A 9,120-nucleotide genomic window follows, 5' to 3' on the forward strand; every position below is an offset into this window, starting at 1 on the left:
CGTGCATCTTATGTCTCCGCGAAGTATCAGCAGCAATATTTGAAGCTTCGGAAGCTGTGGTAAAAGCAAGATCAGTGGTTCGGATTTCAAGCTTCTCGAAGTTAGGACTCCTCTAGTGCTTGGGATTATTGGCACATTGATGCGAGTGAATACGACGAATTTCGCAGGCAGTGTGATTTCGAATATGTGTGATGTGCTTCGACAATCGACTGAACTTGCAATGACCCCTGCATGACTTCGGCAGGTATCGTGAGTGCATACTCTTCGAGATAGTGCAGCACCACAGAGACGTGCGCTTTTCGCCACAGGATACCCTTCCACGTTTTGCTGTGCAAATGCATTGTCAACGGATGAAGGTTCACCAAGGCAAGCATTCGAGCTAAAGATTGACTTCCCATTTTATTTTCTCTCACGTTCTCTCGCGTTTTGCTGTTTAAATAAATCAGGTTCAAGAAATATTTGTTTGCTTGTGTTTTAATGGTCCTAACTAATATAAGGAACGAATTTTCGAACGGTTATTGTCTATGCTCGTTTAATAGTTTTTTTTTCTATCCGGCAGAATAAATTTGCTTTAATGGACAGATTGAGCGTCATTAACGGAACGCGATGATGGGACGCGATTTGGCCCTGCTTCAGAAGCATGGGCAAATCAGCTGAAAACTGCCCAAATGAGTCTAGCTAAATTTTGTAGCGCTACTTATATTTCGCTGAAGGAAGGACTTCTGTATTTCTTGTAAACAGCTACGCGGGTTTGTAATTAAACGGCTATTAAAAAAAAAGCCCGAGCGCGAGCATCGGCGCTGGAGACCACGTGGTCTCCGACGTGTTCCAGCGTTACGTTCCAGCGGCTGCCGGATCCACGAGTTTCCACGTGTGCAGTGTGCGTGTGCACGAGTTTCCGCGACTGCACATGCATCAGGCATGTGTAATCTGCGTAACATCAAACTTTTGTATTACATGCATGAAGGTGCCACTTGTTGCATTGCTTACATTGCCTTTTGGTACAGCTTTCTGAAATCAGTTATTCACTGAAAACAATTTTAAGCTTGTTCCAGAAAGGCAAGAATTCCCCCAAATGCTTATGTTGTTGGTCATATTTTTATTGAAATTGTTATGCATATCCTGCATACTTCAGGTACTTAATAGAAAAAAACATCACGGGAAGTAAATTTCTTATGCAAAACAAGTTGAAATTCGAGACATGACAGGATATACTACAGAATACAGAACAGGATTTACTACAGACTACAGGACAGGAGTTACTACAGACTACATGACAGCATTTACGACAAACTGCAGGACAGGATTTACTACAGACTACAGGACAGGATTTACTACAGACTACAGGACAGGGTTTACTACAGACTACAGGACAGGATTTACTACAGACTACAGAATGTCCCATTCCCTCACAGGATCATTCTGTCGTAATTTTCTGTTGTGTTTTTCGACTGGGCTGGGGGCTGGTTTGAGAAAGTGGAACGAGTCCGCATCTTTAACAGGTGGGAAGACGAAGAAACTTTCCGGCTTGTTGTTCTCAAGTTAGAAGATAAAGCCCGAACGTGGTGCACAGCCTGTAGCCCGCTAATTGCCTGGATTTTTTTTAAAGCGAGTTCCCTGAAACATTCGCCACCGTTGTGTGGAAAGAACGAGCAGCACTATAATGGAAACGCGAAGACAACGCCACCATGAAGGTGTCGTGATCTTCATAGAGTAAATAAAGCAACTCTTTCGCCACGCGGACCCCGAAGTGGCTGAACAAAATAAGCTGAAAATTATGATGCGACGAGGGAAGCAAGAATCTATGCTTGCCTTGTCCGGTAACCCCCTAAACCGTCGCCAAATCCACATCTGAGGCTGTCAAATTAGAGAAGATGCTGGAAATTCGTACGAGGCAGTACGACCGCCCAATCAATGCGCTGGCATCGGAGACGATCGGTGCTGGAGTTATTAGCTCTGATTCCCTACGCGAGACAAGCCGCGCAATCATTTGGGAGAAGGTTCGGAAAATATTCCCAAGGACGCCCCAACCTCGAGTTGCTTCTCTGACTAACGTCCGCCAGTGCAATCCTCTACGCCATCCGGAGCAGCCCGCGATCCACAAACTATGACCTACTCAGCAGCTGTTCCTCGTCTCAGCTATGCTCCATCCCGTCGTCAAGAGGCCATGCCATACAGCTGTCTATTGCTGCCCACCCGACCCCCTGTGCTCCAATGCCAGACTCCCAGGAAGACCGAAGTCTGGCGAAGTCCTGATAATCGTCCTGTTCTCTACCACTGCGGAGAGGCCGACAACATCTAGTGTCGTTACCCGTACAAGAGGATCGGAGTGCTTAGTTTCTCTATTGCACCACCTCACCCTCTCCCTGGCGGACGACCACGTGAGGTCGACGAGTATCTATCTCGAAGCATCCGTCGCCCATCCAGTGTCTGCCGTTGGGCGTCGACCTACACATATTAGTCGTCGAACGGCAGTAGCAATGCTGACTTCGCACGTGGAAGGTCCCCAAGACCACGCGGCGGAACTAAACGCAGCAACTTCTTGAGATGAAGTTGCACAACGGCGAAGAAACGAAAACTCCCCAACTACACAACCATGTGACGAACTCCGTTATTTACAGCATGCCCTCAGCCCGACGACCCGATCTAACCCTGACGTGACTCAAGAACACAATGACAATCACATGTTGCGACGCGTGCCCGACAAGACCGGGCCTCCTCGTGAGAAGACGACAACAACGACGACGCATAGTTACGGACCGTCAGCAAACACAAGCCGAGATACGGCGCTCGAAATCACCCGGAACTTGAGGAAGGCATCGTCCGACGACCAATTGTCTATCGACGGCTTTTATGAATTCGCCCTCATGGACATGGGATCTTACTATTCAGTAATGAGCGGATCATTTTTGTATATGCTGAAGGAAGTTACGACCAATGGGATGGTCCACACATACGCACAGCATGAGGCACCTCGTAACGCCAAGGGGGACGTGGACATCACGCGTCACCATAGACGGCACCACAAACCCGATTGCGTTCACCATTGTGCTTAACTGCACCCGCGACATATTTCCTGGAATAGAATTTTGGCGGGGAAGGGTGCAGTGATTGTTATACAGGCCAAGACACTATCATTCTCCGATCATTCTATGACGACGAAAACGAACTCCCAACACCCTGATGCTGTAAGGCTGTAGGGATCGCTGATGATCATGTCACCACACCGCGGAAACTTGCTGATCACCGTCTGCTGTGAAGACGCTGCTCCTGACGTCGACGCTATCAGAGAGAGTGATCCAAGTTTGCTTCTCGACCGCGCTTTCTCTCTCGCAAGAGCAATTGCATGCTTTAAGCAACTCCACTCCCACGTGTTGGTCACTAATTTCACCGAGCAGTACCAGCATTCAAACAATGGCGCTGCACTTGCGTTCCTCGAAGAAATGCATGAGGCTAGTGACGTGCTCGCTGTCGCCGAGTTTGAACGCGCACACGAAGATCCCTTCAACCTTCCTCATCGGTTCGACGTGAATTCCGAGATGCCGCAAGAAGAACGGAAAAAATTATTGGCTTTTTGGCGTCGCTACAGCGAGTGTTTTTCGTCTAACTTGAAATTACGTCAGACCACTATAGCAAAGCCCCGAGATATATTGCCGCGAACCATGCACTGGTGTTGTTTATTCGTGTTTGGCTTTTGCCGCCTGGCTGCAGCGGTTTGTGTTGTCGGTGTTGTGTCTGCCAAGGCAGGCGCGTGTTCCGTTCTTTCTGTGCCGCATGTGTTACCTTTTCTCACAGGAAGAGCATTCCAAACTAACGTGAACAGCCTAGAATAATCTTCGTTTGTCTACAGTGTTCTGGATACAATTCGACTATTCCTGAAACCCTCGCGCCGAGTGATAAAATCCTGCTCTTGATTGACGCGGCATTCGTATTGTCGACGCTCGCCTTCGTACGTCACTTTGTTGACTGCCGCTTCGCCGACTGTATTCTTTGAGTTGTTAGGGGAGCAAACATTCCCTCCAAAAAACTTGTTTTTCTTGAATACAACTGCGTCGTCTTTGGCTTCGAGACATCTGGTAAAGGTGCTGGGTACATGCACCCTAAGCTGTCGTCAAGCCGAGAAGCACGCCCAACTCGTGTCAGCCGCCGAAAGCATGGTCTTCAGCCACACTTTGGACTACTTCCGGATAAAGTGAAGAAAGAATACGTTGTGAAAACCACCATGATGAATGCAGGCACCATGACCAGCACTACCAATCGTGCTTTCGTTGTTCAGCAACCCAGGGACCCCCCATCATTTCATGGGTCACCTACTGAGGATCCCAAAGGCTGGTAGGACCAAGTCGAATAGGTCATCCCCGCACGGGGCACCTTCAGCAATCTTGTTTACGGTATTGGGGACACCTTGGACCCCGAGCACCCATACATAAGTTGTGATCAACCGTGACGATATGTTTTAGCGTAAAGGGTAGAAACCTCAAACAATGGCTGTATGAGCCAAGGTTAGGCTCCTGCGGATGGGCTCCCTGTCTGTCTACTAGGCACACAGCTCCAGGACCTCTTCAGCTATCAGGGTAAGGATGACGAAAAAAATACCCCGTCTCCCTGCTTTCATACTATGCCCTATAGTATTTCCAAACCCCCCCCTGTCCCACCCCCCTAAACGTGATCTGTCTCTGAAAATGGAGCGCACCGAAGTATCTTTTTCCCCCGTTGCCATCTTTAACAATTCCTGAACCAGATAATTTTGCTCGATTTATTGTTATGGAATCGCTCAACCCAACCCAACCTCTTGCATCGTAGTTAGTGTTTTTGTTTGCAAAATAACTTGAAGGCAAATTTGGAACATCTCACAAGGCTAACAAAACAAAGGACTGGTGAGGTCCTTGTCAAGTAAATGACAAGCAGCAGGCCACAAAGCTTCTAGCTGAAACTCGACTGGCTGGTCTCGACATCAGGGTCACACCCCACCGGAGCCTCAACAGGTCCCAGGGTATGATCTCTGAGCCAGATATGTTGAACGAAACGGATGCGGATCTCCTTGCCAGCTTGAAGGAACAGGGCATCACAGCCGTGAGGCACATCACTATCAGGCGAGACGACAAGGATACTCCCACCAAGCACATATTCTTCCCCTTCAACCATTCCGCCCTCCCGCAACTATATGAACCCCGGCTTTATGCGATGCTCCATCCGTCCCTAAATCCCGAACTCACGGCGCAGTTTTAAGTGCCAGCGGTTCGGGCCTCATACGAACTCTTGCCGTGGCCAACAACGTGTGCAAAATGCGAGGCAGAGGATCATCCTACGGACAACTGTCCATCCAACACCTTCTCTTGTGTAAACTGCCTAGTCCCGCAAGTGCGAAAAATTTCAATTCGAAATAAAGATAATTAACATCATGGTCACTGAGTACATCACCTTCCCAGAGGCGCGGAAGAGGTTCGCCTCTTTACCCCTTGTGAGGTACGCCGACGCAGCTCGCCGGGCGGCGGAGCGGCCTCTGGTTTTGGCAGGGACCCAGTACCGACAGTCGGACTTGGTCCCGCCGCACCTAGCCCCCTCCATGGTTGCCTCATGCACCCCAATTCGTTGCTACACCGCTTGCTTAGGCATTAGCGGTTGTGGTACCAACCTCTTCCGTAGAGACCGGTGCCGCTCCCGCTCCTGCCGCCCCGTCCTCCAGTGCGTTGGAGGGTGTCGGGGAGGTGGACACTGGGGGCGCCCCATCAGCTCCCACCGCCACCACACCGCCATGCAACTTCTGGCACCCCCGACGCCCGCAGCCGTGGCTGCTCAAACGAAAGGCGCCCAAAGGGGGGCCAAGTCCAGGGCGCCTAGTTCGTCGGGCACCCCTCTAACATCTGACCAGGAAAAGGACGTCGGGCCGTATCTGCCTGCAACGCAGCGCAAGGAGCAGCCTCCGACTTCCAAGCCCACAGAGCGGCCTAAAAAGCCCACTCCGATTGTAACAGCCCCAAAAGACGACACATGAACACACACACACTCCACAAATTCTAAAAAGTAAATATTGGGAACAGAAAACATCATTCAATGGAATTGCAGAGGCCTCCTTAAAATCTTTATGTGTATAAGAAGCTGCATGCCAATCAGCCAAGTGTCATGTGTCTCCAAGAAACGCACATCAATTCTACAAATTTCCTATATAGGTACATTGTATTAAGAAAGGACAGAGTTGGCTGCATACATTCGTCGGGTGGTGTGGCCGTTGTCGCCCGGAATTCCTTAGCATTCCATCCTGTCACTTCTAACACTGTCATTGAGGCGGTAGCCATCCGCCCGATAATATTTAATAGGTTGATAACGGTTTGCTTCATATACATTCCTCCTGATCTTGCACTTTTGAGATCTGACTTCGAGGCGCTGGTTGACCAGGTGCCCGAACCATACATCGTCATAGGCGAGCTTAATACGCACAACTCTCTTTGGGGCTATTCGAGGACGGATCCCCGAGGTCGCCGGTTGGAGAAATTCCTAACATCTTCGGGAGCATACCTTTTCAACAAAAAAGAGCCTACATACATTATTATAGGGTACAACACATATACATATCTTGACTTGGCTATCGGTTATGCAATTCTCTTTCCATGTCTTGACTGGGGTGTGGGCATGGACCCATTTGCTAGGCACCACTTCCCCTCTTCGCTCAAGGCCCAAGCAGTGCCAAGAGGCGCAAGCAGTACATCTTCCCACAATATGTTTAATGAACCGAAAGCAAAATGGAGTACGTTTACAGAAACATCTAAACTACACCACACATCCATAAAACACCTACACGCGATGGAAGAAACCCAACTTACCATAACGCACAAACTCGAAGCCGCCGAAGAGTTCATTCCCCAGGCCTGGGGAATGAATGAAGGCGTGGGGTGTCCTATGCCGGTACTATCCGTCAGAGAATCTCATTTACTTTAAACGGGCAAAGGCTTTTGGGAAGCGTGTGCATCGTGAGGCGAGAAGGCTGAGTTGGCGCGCTTTGCTCACTTCCATCAAGTCATACACCGACACTCACAAAGTCTGGACACGAATACGCAAGCTAAAAGGACAACAGACACAGAGCCTGCCCCTGGTTATCACAACAGACGACACACTCTAAAACCAGGCTAACACGTTTGCACCACATTTTGAACACGTGAACAGTTCAGCACACTACACAAACACTTTTATAAAACACCAAACGTCTCCTGAAAAGAAGTCCCTGCCTGATAACAAGTCTCACAGGTCCTACAATTCTCTTTCAATTCATGCGCTGAAGGCCGCTCGGACCACATATAAGCCTTCAGCTCCAGCAGCAGACAAAATCACATACACCATGATATAACACCTGCGCCCAGAAACTCTTGAAACACTCCTACATCTCTAAACAACATATGGCTTTCGGGGCACATTCCAAACTCTTGGAGGAAGGCCATAGTAGTGGCGTTCCTGAAGGAAGGGAAGGACCCTTCCTTTCCCGCCAGTCATCGTCCCATCGCCCTGACAAGCTACCTGTGGAAGCTGCTCGAGAAGATGGTCAACAGGACACTCGTGTATTTTATTGAGTACAATGATCTTTTCGAGGGCTGCCAGGCAGGCTTCAGGGCGGCGCGATCTACAAATGACCAACTTGTCGCCCTTGAATCATTTGTTAAGTAAGCTGTCATTCACAAACAGTTTTGCGCAACCGTGTTTTTTTACCTTGAGAAGGTCTATGACACCGCTTGGCGCGACGGGATCCTCAGTGAGCTGAAGTCTTTCGGTGTTATGGGCCATATGCTCAACACTCTTGCCAGTTATTTGTACGAAAGAACGTTTCGCGTAAAAGTTGGTAATGCACTGTCAAGGATTCATGAGCACGAAAATGACGTGCCGAAAGGTGGAGTTCTAAGCTGTACTCTTTTCATAATTAAAATGAACTCTCTTGGTAAGGCATTGCTACCTACCATTTCTTACTCCATGTATGTTTACGACGTACATATATCTTAATTCTTGAATATGTCAATCTGTGAACGTTAGGTCCATCTTGGGGTAAAAAATCTTGCCAGCTGGGCAGACAAGAATAGTTTGTAAGCTCAATCCAGAAAAAAGTTCTTGTGTTGTGTTCTCCAGAAGCGGGGGATCCATCCGCTCCCAGGTATTACTCTTATGGCATTTGAATTCCTGTTAAAAAGGAGCACACGTTTTTAAGCATAACATTCGATTTCAAGCTAACATTTGTTTCACACTTAAAACATCTTAATTTAAGCAAAAATGGCTAAGAACTATGAATATTCTCTAAGTTCTCTCCCACCAGTCGAATGGTGCAGACAGGCAACTACTCCTGCGGGTTTATAGCGCCCTAGTGGGATCCTTCTTGGACTACGGCAGGGTCGTATATGGGTCCGCAACAAAACGGCAGTAAAAAGGCTGGACCTGGTCCTGAATTATGTGCTAGGCCTCACATGTGGTGCTTTTCGCACTAGCCCTGTTCAAAGTCTGTATGTAGAATGCAATAAATGGTCCCTCGATCACCAGAGGGTGTGCATAGACGTTTTATATGCCTCAAAAATCACGTTTATGACAAATCATCCTTTTACTCCCCCTATTAATGTCACATCCTCACAGCAACTCTTTTTAAATCGTCCATCAGTCACCATGCCGTTTCCTCTCATTGTGCGAGAACAAGCTTCTGAGCGAGAAGCCTCGTTTTCAGGCATACACAAGACGCCCATCCTTTGATTCAATTCCACCATGGCATCACCGCCCTCTGTCATGTGAGCTATCTTTTATGCAATTTAACAAGAGCAGGCCACCAAGGATTGCTATTCTGCAGCATTTCTTGTTTGTGCAGCATCAGTACGTACCGATGTGCAGCTTCAGTACCTATATATATGTACTATTAAGTAGTGTTTGTGCAGCATAAGTACCTATCTGAAACCACTGTGCTGCCACGAGGTTATTTATCGTTACTTTTGTTTTCCGCATATACATTTTTAAACCCACGGTTCTACTCTGTTTGTCCAGTGTGGTAAGTATGCTTTACAATTCGTCCCCTAAGTTACTTATAAAGCAACGTGATCAGCAAAACTGAGGAGACTTAGGTATTCTCTATTAACCGTTACATCCACCAGTTGCCAACCT

The sequence above is a fragment of the Haemaphysalis longicornis genome, unplaced genomic scaffold, assembly GCF_048455015.1.
Source record: "Haemaphysalis longicornis isolate Haplotype H1 unplaced genomic scaffold, Haemaphysalis longicornis Haplotype H1 scaffold_16, whole genome shotgun sequence".
NCBI classification, from domain to species: domain Eukaryota; kingdom Metazoa; phylum Arthropoda; class Arachnida; order Ixodida; family Ixodidae; genus Haemaphysalis; species Haemaphysalis longicornis.